The 23,612-nt window shown below is 35.2% G+C and overlaps 1 pseudogene; it reads left to right on the forward strand.

The window, feature by feature from the left end:
• The first annotated feature begins 11,463 nt into the window (after positions 1-11,463).
• Positions 11,464-12,487, forward strand: LOC142858640 (serine/arginine-rich splicing factor 7 pseudogene; annotated as a pseudogene).
• Positions 12,488-23,612: the final 11,125 nt, after the last annotated feature.

The following is a 23,612-nucleotide window of genomic DNA, read 5'->3' on the forward strand; positions in this document are numbered from 1 at the left end:
CTCTCCAGCCCTTTCTTTTCTATAAACGCATTCATATAAACCTCTTTGATCTCTGTCAAATCTATGGCCATATTATATTTCATTAAAATCTATCTATCTATCTATCTATCTATCTATCTATCTATCTATCTATCTATCTATCTATCTATCATCTTTCTTTCTATCTATCATCTATCTATCTATCTATCTATCTATCTATCTTTCTATCATCTATCTATCTATCTATCTATCTATCTATCTATCTATCTATCTATCTATCTGTCTATCATGTGTTTCACATATATATATATACAATACACATATATGCATACTTATATATGCAAACTATATATGTAAACATATTAATTATGGTATAATGTATTATATTCCTAAATACATGTCTATAAATTTCTTACTCTGTATAATGTTATCTATATGTATGTTTGGGGGGATGACCATACAAAATATTTCTTAGTCATTTTATATTCTATTTTTGTGAACTTTACTGTATTTCTATCTCTGGAGGTATATCATCTTTTTTTACTTTTTTAGACAAATATAAATACCAAAGAATTTAAGAAAGTGTTATTACTTTATTTAATGTTATATCTGACGTCGGATTCCCCTCTGTATGCTATAAATTTGTTTCATTATCATTGGTTAATAAAGATGCTTCTTTGGCCTATAGCAGGGCAGAATATAGTCAGGCTGGAAGAGATACATAGAGAGAGTAGGCAGATCAGAGAGACACCATGTAGCTGACAAAGGGGAAGAACATGCTGGAACCTTCCTGGTAGGCCATCGCCACGTGGTGATGCACAGATTAATGGAAATAGGTTAATTTAAAATGTAAGAGTTAGTGATAAGAAGTCTGAGCTAATAGGCCAAATAGTGTTATAAATAATAAAGGTTTTGTGTGGTTATTCCAGTCTCGGTGGCTGGAAATGAGTCTGGGGCATGGATCCACAGAAGACCAAAAAAAGAAAAGAAAACCTTAAAAAAAATAAAAGGGCTTCTAGACCCACAAAACCGGGAGCTAAGCACAGCTTCATGGTAGCCACATTTTCTTTCTTTCTTTCTTTCTTTCTTTCTTTCTTTCTTTCTTTCTTTCTTTTTTCTTTCTTTCTTACATTCATTCATTCTTTCTTTTTTTTTTTTTTCAGATAGGCTCTGTTTGCTGACAGTGAGCAGTGGCAGGACTCCTTTAATATAAGGCTTCCTTAATCAGTGTTAGTAATAAAAACTTCATGGCTTCTTTGAGAGACAGCTTTCTAGTTTGTGCTGGCAGTATGAATAACTGACTTTTTCAGAAGGTTGAGCACTTAAATGGAGTATGTGAGCTAGAGGTTACAAATTGCCCAATGGTGACATAAATTTGCTGTCACCCTTAATCCCTTAATCTGGGGTGGTAAGAAGCTCGCAGAGGCAGTGAGAACACCTTTGCCATGTTGGACAGGGTGGAGCCACAGAGTTGGTTCTAGCCATGCCCCCTTACCATTAAAAAAAAAGAGCTTTCCTGGTAAAAAATCATTTCAGATACACAATAAAGACAGATTCAGATTAAAAAGACCTCTAAATGGGTAAGAGTGTTGGATAAATGTACATGGACTTATGAGAGAAGAGAAATACTACAGATAGTCATAGATTAAATGAGTAAAGAAAATTAAATATGAAAATGTAATAGAATAAAATATTTTCCACAAAAAGATCAGAAGTACACAGAGAGTTTGCATTATGCATATTATTGTGTTTTCTTTAAAAGTTGACTGCAGAGGGACATTTGCTTCTTTTGCTGCTAAGTTAAACCAACTTAATAGTATCTTGACTTCCTGTTTCCTTAGGTAATATTATATCCTTCTGGTGTCTTTAAAGACTTTAAGATAGATAATTATAGCTTTCCTTAGTTATGATAAAAGGTAAATTAAATATAAAACTTCAGACTATAAAGATAAAATATATGATAGTATATTTTCTTTAATTTTGCCAGATACAAATAAACTAAATATTGTAACTATAAGCCTTTCTGAAAATTGTTTTGTTATATGTAGTTTTACTTTTATAAAGTTAAAACCTTCCATTTTATTTAGACAGAAAAGAGGAAATGATGTGGGATTTCCCTCGATATGCTATGAATATGTTTTTATTGCCCTTGGTTAATAAAGAAACTACTTCAGCCGATAGCATGGTAAAATATAGCTAGGCTGGAAGAAATATAAATAGAGAGTAGGCAGATCAGAGAGACACCTTGTAGCTGCCAAAGGAGAAGTATATGCCAGAAACTTACTGGTAGGCAACAGATTCAGGGTGATACACAGATTAATAGATATGTGTTAATTTAAGATGTAAGAGTTAGCTAATAAGAAGCCTGAACTACTAGGCCAAACAGTGTTGTAAGTAATATAGTTTCTGTGTGATTATTTGGGTCTGAGAGGCTGAAAATGAAGAGCAGTCTGTTTATACAAATCTTCTTTCTTGCAACTATCAACAAATTAGATGGTTACCACATTTAGCAAGGTTCTAATTTGACAAAGGTCTATGAGTTTGTTTTTATCTTTCTTTATTTTGTTTGTTTATCTAAAAAAATCTATCTCTAGCTTTACGTTGCTTGAGTGCTTCTAGAATATAGGAAAGAAAATATGAAAAAACATAAGAAGAGAATAGTCAAACATTTTAATCATTAATAACAAGTTACTATAATATGTTTAGCCACTCTGATAAGTTTAATAATTGCAATTTTATATAAAATTTCTAAAGTTGAAGACATAAAAGTTTGGCTAGTTAACATAATTAATTATACACAAAAAATCAGAAATCACTTGTAATAGGAGCTAAATAAAGGATACATGGTATAATTCCCTGATTTTGTCTCTGGTGTTTCACAAACAGACAGAATAGGTTTTTAAGCCTCAGAAAGCTGGATTTCTGCCTATGGGTTTATCTTTTCTATCGTAGCCTTTTCTAAGTATTAGGTTTTGAGGAAATTGCTCAAAGATTTTATCCTTGACTAGTTCCATGAAATGTTGGTGATATTATAAATATCTATTTCACAAGACTCTCTTATCGGTGTTCATAAATGTTGAAGCTCTTAACTTTCTGCACAACAAACTGTCTTTTTTTAATTTATTTATTTATTAAAGATTTCTGTCTAGTTCCTGCCACCGCCTCCCATTTCCTTCCCCCTCCCCCAATCAAATCCCCCTCCCTCGTCAGCCCAAAGAGCAATCAGGGTTCCCTGCCCTGCCTTAAAGAATGTTTGCTTCTTTAGATTCGGTCCTTGACCCAGATTTTCATTTACATACAGTATAAAGCACATTCATGGTACTGCACTTTACCTTTCAGTTTTGATTCTAGAGTAGGTTTTAAAAGCATTTCAAAAGATACAATTAGTTATGTGTTGTATATATTTGTATAAGTATATGTCATAGGTGTGTGGGTACCAGTTGATGCCTGAAGGCATTGGACTCTTTGGACCTGGAAAGACAGGAGGTTGTGAACTGACTGACATCAGTACTTGGAACAGAACTCAGAGCTTCTGGATTAGCTGCCAGAGCTCTTAATCACAGATACATCTGCATCGCTCTGTATGGTAGATTTAAAATCACTTTAAAATTTAACATAAACTTTATGCATATTTGAAATGAATTAAATGGAAGTGAATAAAAATAGTTTTATTTGAATAGGGTCAAATATAAGCATTTAAATTAGAAGTAACCAAAAATCTGCAGTGACTCCTATCTAGCAGGGTTACTCCAGGGTTCTAGAATCAGTATAATTTATTTCTCATGAGCTTTCAGAAGCCTCTTTTCTCTCAAATGGAAGCTGACCTAGTAGCCTCCCGGAGAACTCAGCTTTGTACTGAAGATGCTCATGGTTGCTGCCTAGCATAACACCATAATTTGTGAGGCATAAATTACAATGTTGGCTATGTACTTCTTCAGAAAATCACATTGGTCATCAAGGGAGTAATTTCATAATTATTGACTAACTAATTTGGTAAAAATGATGAGCAGTATCAAGCCATTAAAACAACTTCATAATTATGAGATCATTTTCACATATGTAAAAGTAATAAGGCATTTATTTTTCTTCTAAGATAAGAATGAGCTGAGTGTTATGTTAAATATAAAATTCATATAACTTTTTAAAACAGCACCAAAGCAGCTTTCTCACTGTCAAACCGAACCCCTTGCCTACTAACAAGACCCATGGTAAACTTCCACCAGAAATGAGGTTAAAGGAAAACTTTAATATTGTCTTTTTATTGCTTATTTTTTATTTTAATATTGCCAGGATATTGTCTTTTTCTTTTTAATTTTCTCTTAAATTTTCTCATACAATAGGTTTTATTATATTTTATTATATTCTTTCTCCCCTCCCAATCTCTCTTATCTCCCATTTTCATGTTTTCTCTCTCTCTTTTTCTCTCAGTAAAAGAAAGAAAACAAAAACGAAAAAAATAAAATCCAAATAAAAAAAAAACAAAAAATAAGGAAACCAAACCAAACAAAAAAGTGAACATACATGCACATATACAACATGGAATCTGTTTGGTGTTCACTAACTACACCCCAGCATTGGGGCCTGTTCTTTCTATGGTTGATGAACCCCTTGATACTCCACTAGAGATAATTTTTTTGTTACTTACCCAGGACGTGATAACTACAAATATTTTCATGGTCTCTTTGAGCTGATATATGTATTCTTCCAGTGTCCATACCCACTGCATTGAGTACTCAATCTTTCACACTCTCAAATATGGCACTTAAATTTTCAAAACTAATTAATTTTTTGCCTAAGTTCATCACAAGTGTATTCTTAGATACCTATATTTTCAGTTTAGGAGACTGAAGAGGTGGCTCAATAGGTAAAGAGCTTTACTGTTCAAGTATATGGATCCAAGCTTGAACTTTTCTTTGTGGTTTTTTTTTTTATGGTTTTGTAAGACAAGTTTTCTCTAGCTTTGGAGCCTGTCCTGGAATTAGCTGTTGTAGATCAGGTTGGTCTCAAACTCACAGAGATCTCTCTGCCTCTGTCTCCTGAGTGCTGGGATTAAAGGCGTGTGCCACAACCACCTGACTCAAGCTTGAATTTTTATCATCCACATTACTGTGTTAGCCCCAGGATTGTGGGGGAATGAATACAGAGAGATCTCTGGGTTTTCTGACTGCTACTCTATCTCCAGTTTCAATGAGAAATTCTGTCTCGTTGGTACAAAGTAAGCATGACAAACAAGATCACCCTATGGCCTTCAATAGCATCTGTATATGTACACTGGCAAGCACACATACAAATACACAATCCTGTGAAAAACGTACAATTCACACATGCACATGCACAAACACACTAAATGAATAAGTGAATAAATCAATACATAAAATATAAATCACATTTCCCCAAATTTATCATATGATTCTGGTGAATAAGGGTTTATAACTTTTGCTTTAAAGTCTAATTATGCTGTCAATAATAAGATATTTTATATGCCATATATTTTACTGTTATTTAATATTGAATCATTATCAGTCTTTTCTTAATAAAGTCATATCAGGAAAGGGACAAATTCTGTTCAAAGAGTTTGCTTGTTTCTATAAAAGTTCAACAATATTAGGAATGACTTGGAGATTCTGGTTGGATGTAGATGGCCTAGACAAGAACATTTCATCATTGGGTTCCATATGGTCTAAAGATGGCTAACACATAAGGGTGAGCAGAACCTAGTTTTAGTTCTGATGCATTACTGTGGTTCCTCCATATTCCTTCTTAGAAAAGTGAAGTATGTGTTCTTCACTGATAATTGCTGGGCCATGAACACTCATCTTCTCAAACCTTTAAAAAGGAAGCATTAGTAAGTGCTCATTTCTATGAAACCAGAAAAAAATGTAACAAACTAGAGGGATTGGATTCACGTTGGTTTATGCTTCAAGGATACACCCCGTTGAGGTAGGTAAGTCATGGCTGCAGGAACTTGAGGCAGATGCTAATACACTCACATGCGGACTCAAAGAGAGATGAACGCTGATGCTCAGCTTGCATTCACATGCTTGTTCATTCAGTTGAGCAGTTAGGGTAAGTTATCCAACCTCCATTAACCTGTAAAAAAAAATCCTTCAAAGAAATGCCTATACTATCATCTATGAACTTCCAGATCCCATTAAGCAGACAATAAAAACCTTCAAAGGAATGTCAAGAGTACCATCTATAGGCTTTTAGATCCTATTAAGTAGACAATAATTGCCTTCAAAGAAATAACCAGCCAATCATCTATGGGTTTCTTGATTCCATTAAATAGACAACAATTGCTATTTCTGCAATCAAGAATATATTTGGTACAGTTTGTTTGACTGTAAAAAAAAGTCATTGACATGCATATTAGATGTTTATAGCAGTTGGGTTTTAGAATAGGTGTTTTAATTTCTATTAGTCCTTGATATAAAGCCTTAGCAGCTAGGCACCCTATCATGTCTCCTGAAGATCAAGACGACCCAGGTAAGGCCAGATAAGGGCATTGTATACCATCAAATATTTACTTCTCAGTGAGACGTTTCTGTATATTGAAATTTACTCTTAACAAGTAAATGAAATTTTTCCAAGTTTTCTTTTCTTTTTTTCCAGAAACAAAAGAGACTAAGAGTCTTGGAACAGAGTATGGCAAGAATTTGGTAAAAATAAAGAAAAGGAAAAAAAACTATCACTAAGGATGGAAAGTGAGTTTGTAATGTTATAATAAGTGATGGAGATATTTCAATTAACTGCAACTTTACTTTTGAAATTAAAATATTAATTAACTTTAGTATTTGTAAGAGCATTAAAATAATTCTATTCTTTATTAACCCATTTAAAATATTTGTGACAGTGAATTACATTTCTCTCATAAGTATCTAAAACCACATTAGAAAATTGTTTCATCAATATTAAAATGCAAGTATGTCAGAGGCTGAGAAATGTTTCCTTTAAACTATGTCATGTAGAGCTTTTATTTCCTTAACTACCTAGGTGTGGGAAGTCTTAAGGGAAAAAAAAATCTCTCTTTGTAGGCTTTCCTTTCATACATTGGATTTTCTTGCATTGAAATAGCTCAACTGTTAGGATTAGCCTAGGATAACAATATGATATAATGTAAGACTCACACTGAAATCTAGCAGGCTTGCTGTTAATCTATAATCCTTGGGCACAGTGCTCATCTCTTTTCTGCAGATTATTTACTTATTGGAGGTAACATAAATAATAGGTTGTTTGGAGCCCTAACTAGCATAAAACATACCCCAAATACTGGTAGTATGTCTACCATGCAGTGAGTGCCTAAAACGAAGAATGAAATGTGGAAAAAAATACATATATGAAAGAAATAAAAACAAACACCTAGTCAGTACTTAGGGTGGTACTCTGCATCCACAATGGGCTTTCAGGGAGAGTCTGTGCTACTTAAGAAAAATACTCACCAAAACACAAGGAGGCAAGTTATTAAAACTCTTAGCTTTACAGCAAATACACAGGCTATGGATATGACATTTGTCTGGCATCTTCTACAACTCCTTGAAACCAAATGAAGGTAAATGAGGGGTAAAAGCAGAACTATTATAGAATGATCAGCTACTCAGTGACATAAACGAGATGAACTCCCATCCCTTTTTATCTCACAGGTCAAGGAGTGAAAATGTGTGTACAGAATATCAAGATGGTCCCTTGAGCTTGAGATAGGTTTTCTCTGTAGCTTTGGAGACTATCCTGGAACTAGCTCTTGTAGACCAGCCTAACCTCAAACTCACAAAGATATACCTGCCTCTGCCTCCTGAGAGCTGGGATTAAAGGTTTGTGGAACCATCACCCAGTTTATGTGGTTCTTCAAATGCAGAAAAATTCAAAGTCTGAGATATTTTTGCATATTTGAATATTCTATCATTGGCTTTTGATTTTGATTTTAATTTGTTTTTACTTTTAAAATTAATATAATTATTACTATTACACATACATACACACACACACACACACACACACACACCTAGATATATAATTTCAATCTGCTCAGTCCGTTTCAAGTTACCTGGATACGTATGTTTATAAGGATAAGCATTTTCTCACCTGTTAGATGGAGAAGACACATGGAAAAAAAACTGAAAGAAGAAATTAATTTCGTTTTCTTAACAGGAAAAAAATGACTTACTTGGTAAAATTAAGATTAGAGATTAAGCATTTTTAGCTTCTTTTAGGCTTGTACTGCTATACATCCGTCAGTGTTCACACAGACATATTCTGATGCTCTTCCTGATCCCTTGTAAGGTGTTTACCTTAATGAGAATTCTGAGATGTTTTCCCAGGTCCCTCAAAGATCTGTGAGAAGGTCTGTCTAATTCTGAGAATAACTCATGGGCTCATGATGAGTCTTGTTCTTAACTGTGTGATCTATTCTTGCTTTTATAAGTAATGTTAATGATATATTATATATGTTAGGAGCAATTCGTCTGATAGGTTTGAATTGGGTGAGGGAATGCATTATTTGTGGCTTCTACACAATTAACCTGACAAATGATAAAAGATAGGATCTCATTGCACTAAACAATAGAGCTCCAAATGTTACAAAAACAGTTCTTTCTATATTCAGATGCAAGAGAACATTTGCGGTAGTATTTAGTTTGCAACTACCACATCAAGCTGTCTTAAAAATGTGGAAATTCTATGTATGATATTATATACAGCTTGATAATTCACTACTAATCTACATCACATCCAATCAAGCAGACTAGTTCAAACTTGCAACTACCTTTACATATTTATAACAACATTCTTTATACTGAAGGACTAGAGTTTTCAGTTTTCAATTTAATGTATGTCTATAAGAAATTATGCTGATAGCCGGGCGGTGGTGGCGCACGCCTTTAATCCCAGCACTTGGGAGGCAGAGGCAGGCGGATCTCTGTGAGTTCGAGACCAGCCTGGTCTACAAGAGCTAGTTCCAGGACAGGCTCCAAAACTACAGAGAAACCCTGTCTCGAAAAATCAAAAAAAAAAAAAAAAAAAACAAGAAATTTATGCTGAATATAAATGTTCACGAAGGCAGTCCCAAAGTTTGCTTTTCTAACATTTTGCCCATCGGTGACCAAAGAAATAACAGCAGAAAGAAGCTGTTACTTTTTTAGTAACTGCCAATATATAATATTATTTGTTTCATGATTTGGGCAAGAAACTGCTCTTGCCTGGACTATTGCATAAACTGGACACAGAGAACCCACAGAGAGAGGACTACTGAACTTGCCTAAGGTGAGATGATCTTTCGGGGTTCCTAATTCATGAAAGAGTCTGTGAGATATTCTGCAGGACACAACAGATAGTGACTGAACTGACTTTGAATTTTCCTGCTTTATGGAAATGTCTGCTGGATACCATGGGCCTGAAGGCTGAAGATGGATGCCCCAATGGTACAGAGGAACTTTGGGTGACTGTCCAGGCAGCAAGATGTCTCTGTCATTTCTAGAGTTTTAAAAGTTGCTTTTTTTCTTGTTTGCTTAGGTAGTATTGTATCTTTTTGGAGTCTTTGATGGAGTTAAGAATAGTTAGTTATAGTTTTCCTTAGTTATGATAAAGATTATTGTAACTTTTACTTGATAACTGTTTCGTTATATGTAATTTTGCTATGTTAAAGTTAAAGCCTTTTTTTTTTTTTGTTTAAACCGAAAAAGGGGAAATGATGGAGGAAGGTCATTGGCTAATAAAGTCACTGCCTTGGCCCATTTCATTGGTTAGGACATAGGTAGGTGGAGTAAACAGAACAGAATGCCGGGAGGAAGAGGAAGTGAGGTCAGACTCCACAGCTCTGCTCTCCGGAGCAGATGCCTCAGAGAGACACCATGCTCCCCGCTCCAGGGAAGATGCACACTATGAAGCTCCGACCCAGTATGGACTTAGGCTAGAATCTTCCTGGTAAGACCGGTGCTATACAGATGATAAGAAATGGGCTAGTCCAGGTGCGAGAGTTAGCCTAGAAGAGGCTAGGTAGAAATGAGCCAAGCAGTGTTTAAATGAATACAGTTTGTGTGTTGTTATTTCGGGGCAAAAGCTAGCCGAGCAGGCGGCTGGGGTGTTGGGGACGCAGCCCCGCCGCTCCTATTACTACACAGAATATAAGGAATAGTGCAATTCCCTGTAATCTTATAGACATCAATTACAAACTACCACAGGGCTATTTGACATGGAAACTTATAATAGTTCTGTTATATAATTTTACTGATGAAAGAATGCTGTCTGAAAGATGCTGCAGTGGACAGAAATGGTTTCCGACAAATACACTTCTGACTGAGTCCAAATTTACCAAAAGCTCAATTTTAACTAGTATATCGAACATATGTTTTGTAGAACTTCATTTCCAAAGTTTTGAGTGGTGGTACAACCTATAATCCTAGGACTCAGAAGGATATAGTAGGAGTCTCAGAATATCACAAGCTTATAATCTTTCCTTTAAATGCTGTTTTCAGAATATTATAATAGTGCATAATAATTATCAATAATATTATGTATCTATGTATTTAAACTGGTTATAATTATAATGTTACTATTGAGAAGATGTGGAATATACCTGAAGTATAGTTATTAAAATTATATTTATGTATGAATGACAAAATTCTTTTAAATTGCTATTTTTACTTCATGTGTGTTTTCTTATACATATGTATGTGCATAGTGTGGGTGCCTGGTACTGTCAGATGCCAAAACATGGCATCAAAGCCCCTGGAATTGGAATTTCAGAAGCTTGTGAACTGCCATGTGTGTTCTTGGAACTGTATTTGGGACCTCTGAAAGAATGGGATGAACCTTCAAATCCAAAACATCAGATATCCAGGACACAGGACAGCAACACGGTATCCATGAGGAGCTCCAGTGAGAGTCAGTTATTGGTGGTGAAGCAGAAGCCAGAGACTTTGAGGCAGAACAAGGATTTATGGTAATGAACTCTCGTAGGTAAACAGGAATGGATTAGAAGGTCAGCTCTGAGTCTCCACTGCCACACTACAGCTTTCACACCAAGCGTCATCTTCTTTTTGTTTGGTTTCTTTGTTTCATTTGTTTTTTGTTTTCTCTTTTACATTTATTTTAAATGAGTGGGGAGAGGTTGCAAGGGCAAGCACAGATGTGAGGTGACGGGGAGATAAGGGAGGATCGTAATGCATGATATGAAATCCACAAAAATCAGTAAAAGTTTTTTTTTTTTTTAATTAGCAAGTTCTCTCAATTGCTGAGCTATCTGTATAGGCCATAAAAATTCTAATGCATTGCGCACAATTACTGATAGTTTTGTTTTCAGAATATATTTATATGCATAGTACATGAAACTTAATGTGTGTTGTATATGTGAAAATGGAATGTTAGATGTTTAAATTCCTTCCTTTTTTTAACATTTTTCAAAATTTTTATGAAAAATTTAAAATAAAAGAAAACAAAACATAAAAGATAAATTAATGAATTAAAAATCCAAATCTTCGAGCGCCGCCGGGAGTGTTGATGAGGAGAGCTGTGCAGCCGCGTTTGTGCTACTGGAGCTGCGGGCACTGCGAGCAAGAGCCGAGTACGCGAACCGGCCATCATGTCACGCTACGGGCGGTATGGAGGAGAAACCAAGGTGTATGTTGGTAACCTGGGAACTGGTGCTGGTAAAGGCGAGTTAGAAGGGCATTCAGTTACTATGGGCCCTTAAGAACAGTGTGGATTGCCAGAAATCCTCCAGGATTTGCCTTTGTGGAATTTGAAGATCCTAGAGATGCAGAAGATGCAGTTCGAGGATTGGATGGGAAGGTGATTTGTGGTTCTCGAGTAAGGGTTGAATTATCAACAGGCATGCCTCGGAAATCTAGTTTTGATAGGCCACCTGCAAGACGTCTCTTTGATCCTAATGATAGATGCTATGAGTCTGGTGAAAAGGGACATTATGCTTATGATTGTCATTGCTATAGCCGTCGAAGATCACATTCCCGTTCCAGGCGAAGGCGATACTCTCGCTCACGCAGCAGGAGTCGGGGAAGGAGGTCAAGATCAGCATCTCCTCGAAGATCAAGGTCTGTGTCTCTTCGTAGATCAAGATAAGCTTCACTCAGAAGATCTAGGTCTGGTTCTATAAAAGGATCGAGGTATTTCCAATCCCGTTCAAGGTCGAGATCAAGATCCAGGTCTATTTCACGGCCAAAAAGCAGCCTATCAAAATCCAGATCTCCGTCACCTAAAAGAAGTCGTTCCCCATCAGGAAGTCCACGAAGAAGTACAAGTCCTGAAAGAATGGACTGAAGTTCTCAAGTTCACCCTTTAGGGAAAAGTTATTTTGTTTACATTATTATAAGGGGTTTGTTATGTCTGTAAAATGTAACCTAGGAAGGATCATCAACCATCTAATCAAAATGGATCTGGGTTAATGCTCTGTAAAATTCATAGCAGTTAAGTAATTGTTTTTGTTGAATGTATTAACATCTTTTGGTCTGAAGATGTGGGTTTTTATTTGGCACATTTAAATAAAATGTTTCTAACTAGATTTTTGATTCGTGTTCAATATTAATACTTTTCAATTTGGTAACATCAGGTGTCAAGACAATTGTTAATTGGACTATATCCGAGTGTGAGGTTAAATGGTGTTGGAGTATTAAGAACATCATTAACTGTTCTATACATAACACTGTTCAGGATTTTAAAGGACTTGGGAAATTCCATTTTACACTTGTACCTATGGGTTAAATGATCTGTCCTGTTAATAGCATGAATGCATCATGGCAGATCCCTAACTGAGAATTGGTGTTAACTAGAAGTCAAGCTAACAGTCTCAAATTTTCAAGCTAGAGGGACCATTGATTTAGCCTATAAATGGGTGCATGACAGGAACTTAGTGTAAATGTCATATTAAGAAGTAGGAAGAAAATGATTTCTAGAGGCTGAGATTTTATTAGCTGTGTGTTTTTTTCAGACTATTAAGTTGAGATGATTTCTGTTCAATGTACTTTTTCTTTCTTTCAAACAGCCAATTTAATACCAAAAAAAAAATGCATGTTTAAAGAATTGTCTGAATTTGGAACAAAACCCTGTAAATCAGCTTTGCAAAATTATTCAGCCTCAGTACTCTTTCTTTGAATGGATTGCCTTATCCTGTGCAAAACCCTGTTAATATCTGAGCTAGATTTTTGCAGTCTGACAACATTGTTCTATTTTGCCAAGCTGGTATAAAGAGATGTTAAGAAAAAAATGTTAATGAGACAGCAATTTTGTAAACCTTACATATTTAGCAGCATTTCATGTTTTTGTTTTTGTTTTTGTTTTTTAATAGTATCTGGTAGACCTTAGAATGGTATAGCCAGTAGATTCTTATTCAAACTTTAAGTATATTAAACACAAGGGCAGTAACAGTCATTTTTGAGTGTTTTTTGGACAAACTTTTTACTATATTTCTTTTTCTTTTCTTTTCTTTGTTTGGTTTTTCGAGACAGGGTTTCTCTGTGGCTTTGGAGCCTGTCCTGAAACTAGCTCTGTAGACCAGGCTGGTCTCGAACTCACAGAGATCCGCCTGCCTCTGCCTCCCGAGTGCTGGGATTAAAGGCGTGCGCCACCATCGCCCGGCTTTACTGTATTTCTTAGCCTTGTGTGTAAAAAAAGGAGCACAGGAGTCTGTCCTTGTCCATTTTAGGCTTTTTCAACAAAGTTGTCTGGTATCGCAACTTTAATACTGTACTGGTCTGCCTCAAATTTATTTGGCTGAGTGGAAGTCATTTGGAGTCTTTGTTTTTCAAATTTGACTGGTTGAATACATGGTATGAAGCTATGTGAGTAACGGGCAGACTTATCTGTTGCACTTGGTTAGCTTTAATTCTGTATTTGAAAATTTAAGTTTGTTCAACAATAAATATGCAGAGATTGAACAAAAAAATCCAAATCTTCTTAAATTAGAAATGTAAATGCAAATACAAAATAGTTAATTAATTTTTCTGACTTAGTCTGATAAAAGGTAAACCTTAAATCTAAGTAACATTAGCAGAAATGACATCTAAAGTTTGAACAATGAGAACATATAATTATTCCTTGGTGCAACCATAAACTTTTAAAAATTTTATATGAAAAAAAAACTGTTAATTACTTTCATACTAAAATGCAATGTATTACATTTATGTAATATGGAATTTAGGACAAGAAAACATGAAACAAAAGTTCAACTCTTTTCACAGATGCTAATGAAATTGTTCAGGGTGTTTCTTATTATGTATCAGATGAATGATTTTAGGAAGAAATGTTGGGCTTAGGTAGACAATTGCTTAATAATTTAAAACTGGATTTTTAAAGTTACAGCTCTATTTGTGTATACTAGCATGAATATTTCTGTAATTATTTAATAACATTACTAATTAATATCTTGTCATGCTGCATTGGGCAAATTTATGATAGACTGATCAAATTCTTCACATAGTGAGCATAAAATTTTGCATAAATGATCAATATCAAATCCATTCCATTTTGTTTTTACTGACCTCAGAGCCATTAAATCATTGTAAACTAAAATAAAAACCCAAGATGGAGAAAATAGCTAATCATAAAATTCTATCCTATATAAAAATAAATCTGCATGTTATATTACTACCCTGTTACCTGATTTCAATTTAATACCCCAGAGGATAGGTGGGCCAAGGCAACTAAATGATATCATATAAAAGGATAAAACTGTGTTTTTTTTTTTTTTGTTTTTTTTTTTTTTTACCGCTGAGTAGTACTCTAATATGTATATATGCCACACTTTCTTCATCCATTCTTCTTAGGGCATTTAGGTTGTTTCCAGGTTCTGGCTATTACAAATAATGCTGCTATGAACATGGTTGAACAAATGCTTTTGTAATATAATAGGGCATTTCTTGGGTATATTCCCAAGAGTGGTATTGCTGGGTCCTGGGGGGAGATGGGGAGAGAAAAGTGAGAAGGGGAAAATGAGGAGAACTTGTGGGAATGGGATGGTTGGGATAAAGGAAGAGTGGATATGGGAACAGGTAAGTATATATCTTAATTGAGGGAGCCATTTTAGGGTTGGCAAGAGTCTTGATTCTAAATGGGTTCCCAGGGGTCCAGAGAGATGTCCCCAGCTTGGTCCTTGGGCAGCTGAGGAGAGAGAGCCTGAAATGGCCCGATCCTATAGCCATACTAGTGAATATCTTGCATATAATCATAGAACTTTCATCTGGCGATGGGTGGAGATAGAGACAGAGACCCACATTGGAGCACTGGACTGAGCTCCCAAGGTCCAAATGAGGAGTAGGAGGGAGAACATGAGCAAGGAAGTCAGGACCGCGAGGGGGCACCCACCCACTGAGACGGTGGGGCTGATCTAATGGGAGCTCACCAAGGCCAGCTGGACTGGGACTGAAAAAGCATGGGAAAAAACCGACTCTCTGAACATGAAGGACAATGATGACTGCCGACAAGCCAAGGACAATGGCACTGGGTTTTGATCCTACTGCATGTACTGGCTTTGTGGGAGTCTAGCCTGTTTGGATGCTCACCTTCCTACACCTGGATGGAGGAGGCGGACCTTGGACTTACCACAGGGCAGGGAACCCTGACTGCTCTTTGGACTGGAGAGGGAGGGGGAGGGGAGTGAGGGAGGGGGGAAGAAAAGGGAGGCGGAAATTTTTAATTAAAAAAAATAAATAAAAATCTGTTTCCTAGGGGGAAAAAGGGGGGAAAAGTGACAATATTAAGTACTAAATAAGTAAATAAATTTTTAGTTGTAAAAAATTGTCTGAGTATAACATTTTAAACACTAAGGGAGATTTCTGCAAATCTCATGAATCAAAATTATAGACAATGAGAATAAAAAAATGATGGGTGAAAGCATATACTGGGACTTTATTAAATTAATGATTTCTAGGATTCAGTACAATTACTATTATTAAGATATTCTCTTCCATTAAAGTGAAGGTAGTTTCTCATGGAAAATAAAAAAAATACATTTTGCAGAGAACCTTATGTCTCCCATAAACAATGCTCTATGAACTGGCTTATATCTCACTTTGTCATCAATTCCACAAGTTGAGAAGTAAAAATAGAGCTGAATTCTAAAGAAAGAAATCACAGGATGTCATGAAGTATCCACTAACAGAAGCACAGCCTGTCCACTGAAATTGTTTCCTGAACGACTAATGGAAGAGTAAAAGTTAAAGGACAGGATAAGCTTGAATCTCACACTCAGGAAGAAAACAAAGGTAGAAATCACCGCAGAAAACCCTAAGGACAGAGAGATGAGAAGCTTTTACCATCGTTACAAACAGAAGCTGATGGAAATAAATTGGTACCTGACGATAATCAATGGAGTTGGAAGAAGGACAGAGAGAGACAGAGTAACAGAAAGACAGAGAGAGACAGAGGGGTGATAGAGATAAAGACAGAAAGATAGAAACAGGGCAAAGAGAGACAGGAAGAGAGATGAATTAGGGATGGGAGAGAGGATTTCATTATATGGTGATATTTTACTTTGGATTTCTTACCATTCTGAAAATGGAATAGAGAATCTGTTTGCAAAAGTGTCATGCACAGGAATGGAAATGGAGCTGTCACTGCTGTGCCTTGTAAGTTCCCAAGAAATGTATGTTTCTTTAAATGTTACAAAACCAGAAAATAGCAAATTTTTTGTTTTGCCTTATTTTCTGCTTTTAAATTTCAAGCAGTTTTGTGTTTTGTAGCAATTAATATTACACTTTGCTATATTTCTTTCACTAGCCAAATTTCAATTATCATTAATTTTCATTTGTTTCCTTCTGAAAAACATATTAGTGACTCTTAGTAAGCAATTTTTCTTCATGAGAAAAAACGTCTACTGAAATCTGTGAACACTGATGACTTTATGTTTAAATAGAAAAATATATACATTTTTTTTACTGTTTGAATTTCATAGTTATTGACATATTTAAAATATTGTATCATAATCTATAGTATATTGTTCCATTAGAATCTATGTATCACCATTGTATTTGATAATAAAATTGTATTAATTACTTTTAAAAAATTCATATTCTTTTAGGGATATCATAGTTTTTTAATTTTTTTTACCATAACACATTCTTTTGTTGGCAGAGACTGTTCATTCATTTCCTGGCTCCCAACACCCAAAATACTCACACAGAAAATATATTAATTATAATACTGATTGGTCAATAGCTTAAGCATATCTCTAGATAGCTCTTACATCTTAAATTGACCAATTTATGTTATTTTATATGTATCCAGCAGCTACATGGCATCTCTTTTACTCTATGTAATCACCCCTCGTCTATCTGCTTGGAATTCCAGCCTTGCCCAATTGTGTGCTGTAATATGCCTAAAGAAGATTCTTTATTAACCAATAGTATTTACAGCATACAGAGGGGAATCTCACATCACTTCATCTTTTCTGTCTAAATAAAAAGGAAGGTTTTAACTTTAACATAGCAAGATTATATACAACAAAAAATTATCAAGCAAGAATTACAGTTACAATATTTATATCTACTTTACCTTTTATCATAACTAAGGAAAACTATATCTATTCTTCAACACCATGAAAGACTCCAGAAGGGTATAATATTACCTAAGTAAACAGGAAGTACATTGTTAGCAACTCTAAAACTCTAGAATTGATAGAGACATATCACTGCCTGGACAGTCAACTAAAGTTCTTCTGTAACATTGGAGCATCCATATTCAGCCTACAGGCCCATAGTATCCAGCAGACTTTTCTATGAAGCAGGAAATTTCAAAGACAGTTCCACCTACATTAGCAGTTTGTCAGTCACTTTCTTCTGTGTCCTACTTAAACTTCCTGTCTGACTTCTGAGCAATCAGTGCTCTATTAAACTTATATGAGTGAAAAATCTTTACAGTGTACAACAGCATTATCCCACAGTAGGTATTGCTCCATTCTGTAACAGATATAAACTTGTTAACCCTATACCTGCTATGTAACCATTGTTTAAAAAGTTCTCTTTATGGAATGCATCAATCATTTAAAACAAATTCACATCATCCAGGTGTGATTGTTCATATTCATAAACTCAGGAGCTGCATCAGGAGAATTGCCTGAGCTCAGGAGAGTACAAGGCTATCCTAGGATATAAAGATAAACTCCATTTAAAGCCCAAACCAAATAAAATAAAACAATGGCAAAACAAAAAACATGTGTATATAAATATGTACACTCACACAAAATTTAAAATGCACACAGAAAAATATGAGTAAAATATCAACATATTAATAGTCATTTTTTATAAGAATCACTTTTACAGTAAATTTAAAATAAAATAAACAACACAATAACATTATAGTCCATGGTAAAATAGACAGCTTGCTCTTCATTAGAACCTGCCTATAAGACCCTGTTGCTGAAGATATCAGCCACTTGAGTTGGAAAAATAAACAAGTCAAGCTGGTTTTCACTTGGCAGCTTCTTCGTCCCAAGTGCATAATTGCAATACTATCTATTGACAGGTGTTATGTATACTAAGAGAGAAGAAAAGTGATCTCACCCAATGTGAATCACAGTGACCACTGGCCTGGAAAGGCCAATGTACTGGTGCAAAAGTAATACAAGTATTTTGTGGGTAGTCAATCACTTTCTGATTGTATTTAAGTCCAACAGGGCAATATGAAATCAAACTGTAACTGTGTTCAGTAACTTTTAGCTAAGAGAGGATTTACTAATCTCTTTTTGTGTTATAATTTTTATTGAAGTATCATTTATTCTGATTATTGTTATCCACCCTTCCAGAACTCTTTCAACTTCTTCTAGAACATACCTCCCATATGGATCCATCTCCTAAACGTATCATAAATTTACTATTCTTAATCTATAAAATGGTCATAGCATTAAAGAGATTCCTCATGAATTATCATTATACGCATAGATCAATACATTGCTTGACACTCATAAGAGATACTTACATTCACAGTAGACAGAAATTAACTCCAAAACCCAATAAAGTGCAAAGAATAAGATCACTCAACCTTAAAAGGCACATTTATATCCTGTCCTCTTTTTCCAAATCACAGAAGTTACATCAAGAAAGAATGGTGGAAAGATTGCGTGGACCAAAGGCAGTGGATTGCCACAAGGAAACTATTTTCCACACATATGCCACAACAGTTGTACACATGAAACCATAATGCTTGTGACAGCCTGTTTAGTTAGTAATGATGAACTTCCTCCATTGCTGCCACTAGTAATCTGTGCACTCCCACTCTTGCTCTCTTGTGTCCAGCACAGCTGGATTCTGGGAACCTGACAACTAAAGAAAAAGAACCTGTGCATTTTATATTGAGCAGGGTAGAGGGGTATGTGGGGTGGAATAGAATTGCGTGGCTCTTTAAATTAAAAAATACAGATTAAAATATTTTGTTTCTGAAAACACATTTCCTTGCTATATTTTAGGCTTTATTGAATTCCTAAAGTATTGCTGATTCTCATTTTCTCCAAGAAGTCAAATCAATGCTAATAACACCACATAGAACGTCTATTTCTCACTAACATTCAAAAGCAAAGCCTTATGCATACTTCCCCTCTTCTGATGGATAGAAACACACCCTAAAGAAGCCAGACCTGTCCTATCTGTTCACTTGTCAGCAATGTAAATAGCATTAGTTACCATTGCATTGTACTTTAATTTGCTGGCTATAAAAAAATGTTTTTCTTTCTTTCAAATCCCAAAATAATAAATACAGGACTGGGTTTAGAGGTAATTGGTTAGAATCTTCGCCTCTTTCTTCCTTTCTATCATCTCATTCCATTAGAAATAGAAAACCCAGTAGACCGTTACACATTGAAATGTACATTCTCACATTTAATTATTCAGGCTACCTCAAGCCTGACATTGAATCATATTGAATAAGGACATTGTGATAAAGTTAAAGCCAGTGTGGTGATATAGGAACTATTTATAGTCCACATTTATATATCTACTATATATAGTAGATATATATATATGAATATATATATATATTCATATCATGTATGCATTGTTCAACTCATTTCAGTGAAGTAGGACAATACCCTGGGGTCAAAATGGGAAGCATAAACTGGAATGGTAAATGATAAGAAGTGTGAAGAGATGAATCTGTAAAAAATGAAGTAACAGTTTTCTCTTTATGCTATGATGAAATAATATAACTAAACCATAAGTCATATTATGTTAATCCCTATTTTAATATACTGTCTTGAATATTCTACCTTATTTTTCATTGCATAATTAGTAAAGTTACATACCCTTTAAACATAGCTCCTAATGAGAAATTAAATTATTTTAAATTATTTATGTGAAGTTTCTTGAATTCGCATGCTCTGCATCTATCTTGTGACTCATTCTTTACCCAAAGAGGAAATCCTCCTACTTGTCCTCATTGATGTATTTTCAAGAGCCAGACTGAAATAGTTATATTTCAAATATAGTATTGAAATAATTATATTTATATCTGTGATGGTAATTAAGATACCAACCTAACTTTTCTAAAGAAAAATTCTCCACAGGGAATCACTACTCAATGAGGAAGTCCTTTGATTAGCAGTTTCTTCCACATGACCCTGTCACTAAGCATTCTGCCTCACCTGTGTCTGGATTCAACAGTTTCTAAGAATCAAAAGAAGCCACTGTTTCCATCCACTTGTATGCAAAATTCAAGAAGTCATTGTTTTTTTTACTGGTGAGTAGTACTCTAATATGTATATATTCCATACTTTCTTCATCCATTCTTCCATTGAAGGGCATCTAGGTTGTTTCCAGATTCTAGCTATTACAAACAATGCTGCTATGAACATAGTTGAGCAAATACTTTTGTTGTATGATAGGGCATCTCTTGGGTATATTCCCAAGAGTGGTATTGCTGGGTCCAGGGGTAGGTTGATCCCGAATTTCCTGAGAAACTGCCACACTGCTTTCCAAAGTGGTTGTACAAGTTTGCATTCCCACCAGCAATGGATGAGTGTACCCCTTTCTCCACAACCTCTCCAGCAAAGGCTATCATTGGTGTGTTTTTATTTTAGCCATTCTGACAGGTGTAAGATGGTATACTATCCTGAGTGAGGTAAGCCAGACCCAAAAAGAGGAACATGAGATGTTCTCACTCATATTTGGTTTCTAGCCATAGATAAAGGACATTGATCCTATAATTCGTGATCCTAGAGAAGCTAAATAAGAAGGTGAACCCAAAGAAAAACATATAGGCATCCTCCTGAATATTAACCTTCATCAGGCGATGAAAGGAGACTGAGACAGAGACCCACAGTGGAGCACCGGACTGAAATCTCAAGGTCCAAATCAGGAGCAGAAGGAGAGAGAGCACAAGCAAGGTACACAGGACCACGAGGGGTGCGCCCACACATTGAGACAATGGGGATGTTCTATCGGGAACTCACCAAGGCCAGCTGGCCCGGGTCTGAAAAAGCCTGGGATAAAACAGGACTTGCTGAACAAAGCGGACAATGAGGACTACTCAGAACTCAAGAACAATGGCAATGGGTTTTTGATCCTACTGCACGTACTGGCTTTGTGGGAGCCTAGGCAGTTTGGATGCTCACCTTACTAGACCTGGATGGAGGTGGGTGGTCCTTGGACTTCCCACAGGTCAGGGAACCCAGATTGCTCTTTGGGCTGAAGAGGGAGGGGGACTTGACTGGGGTGGGGTGGGGGAATGGGAGGCGGTGGCGGGGAGGAGACAGAAATCTTTAATAAATAATTAATAAATAAATTAAAAAAAAAACAAAAGAAGCCACTGAAATTGTGAGCTAAAGTAGACACCTTTCTCTTTAAATAATTTATATCAGGTATTTTGTCATGACAGTGGTTAAAAAAAAAAACAACCCAGCTAGCACAAAGATGAAGTAGCATAAAGATGAAGAACAATCTTGTCAATCGTAATCAATTAATTGAGCGTGTATATTCTACGGCAGGCATCTAGTGGTCAGAGGACAATTTTACCATCCATCTCTATCCGTCTACTCTGTTACACCCGGGTAACAAACTCAAGTTGTCAGGGTCTGCATGAAGTAGCTTTTCCCACTGAGTCATCTCCAAGGACTTTGACAGCTGTTTTAATAAAGGTTGTTTTCTATTTCTCATCAGACACCTAAATTATGGGGGGATATATTTAAATTGCTTAATATGTGACCATTTTATTAAATTATTTTAAAGCAATCAGTTCCTTTCTGGCAATGGAAACGACCACTTCATTTGCAAATGTCATTTGTTTATTTTCATCTGTGTAGTTATTATTTACACTTTAGATTTACTTTATTTTCTGCTAAGGTGCCTCCTTACACATGTTTGCAATTATGTGTAGGCATTTGCCTGCAGACATCACAACTGGGCATTAGATCACTTGGAGCTGGAGTTACAAGTCTTCATGGTCTACTGAATGAGAGTGCTGGATTCTGTACTCTGGTTGTTTCCATAGAGATACAAGGGTTTTAATACTGAACTATATTTATAGCTTTTCAATTCTAATATTTTGAATATCTTACTTAAATGTGTATTGTGTTCCATCTGCCAAAAAGAAAATAAATAAATTCTGAATAATTATCACCAAAAATCTTCCACATAGTTAGCACTTTATGTTTGTAAGCAGATATGTTAGCACATTTAAATACCATATTTTATCAGACCATAATTAAAATAATTGGATAATATAGTATACTTTCTTAAACATAAAGAGTTATAGAAAACATTTAAGGAGATTATGCTATGTTGAAGCATGAATCTTCTTTGGCATTCTCATCTATTTACCCATCCCACCAGAAAACACTGCATACAGGTACATCAGGTTCAAAATAATATTAACCAGTACCTCAAGCCCTATCATCCACTACATATTGGGTCACATTATCTTAATCAGTTTCCTCAGTCAGACAAGAAAGCAAACATAGTCACATACATGACACTGACAGAAAAATGGGAGAATTAAATTTACATCATAAATAAAAATTTATCTTCTTTGAAGTAAAATATGAAAATTATTGGTGTATCTCTAAGAGAATTTTAACTAACATTTCTAACATTTTTTACACACATACACATACACAGAGAGAGAGAGAGAGAGAGAGAGAGAGAATTATGCCTGAATTCAAATTACTTCAAGTTCAAGTTTTAAAATATGCTAAGATTTTAGATATGTTACTTTACTTTTAAATGGTATGACAGATTAAATCTTAAAATAAGTTTAAATATTTTTTACTGAGTTATTTTAGGATTTAAGGTATGATTTTGAATAGTCTGTATCTTGAAGGTGCATTTTTAAAATACATTTTTGTGCCACATATGATAAAATACAGAAATTATGGTATCTAAAATACACAAAGATTAAAGCTGTGCCTGAAATGTATAAGAAGATATTAAGGGCAGTACAGGTGGAATGCTCATAATCTGAACATCTGAAATTTAAACTAGCACCAAATCTTAAAGCTGTTATACCCTGGTACAAGTACAAAATCCCACCGTTGACCTCATTTCAAGGGTTTAAGATAAAATACACACTCTCAAAATAATGTATAAAATTTCCTTCAGGGTATGTGAATAAAACAGATTTGAACAGAAGTAAATTTGATGTGTAGGCTTTGGTATCATCTCTAAGACATCTCATTATTTTTGTGCAAATATTTCCAAACTGAAAACACA

This window comes from Microtus pennsylvanicus, chromosome 10 (genome assembly GCF_037038515.1).
Source record: "Microtus pennsylvanicus isolate mMicPen1 chromosome 10, mMicPen1.hap1, whole genome shotgun sequence".
In the NCBI taxonomy this organism is placed as follows: Eukaryota; Metazoa; Chordata; class Mammalia; order Rodentia; family Cricetidae; genus Microtus; species Microtus pennsylvanicus.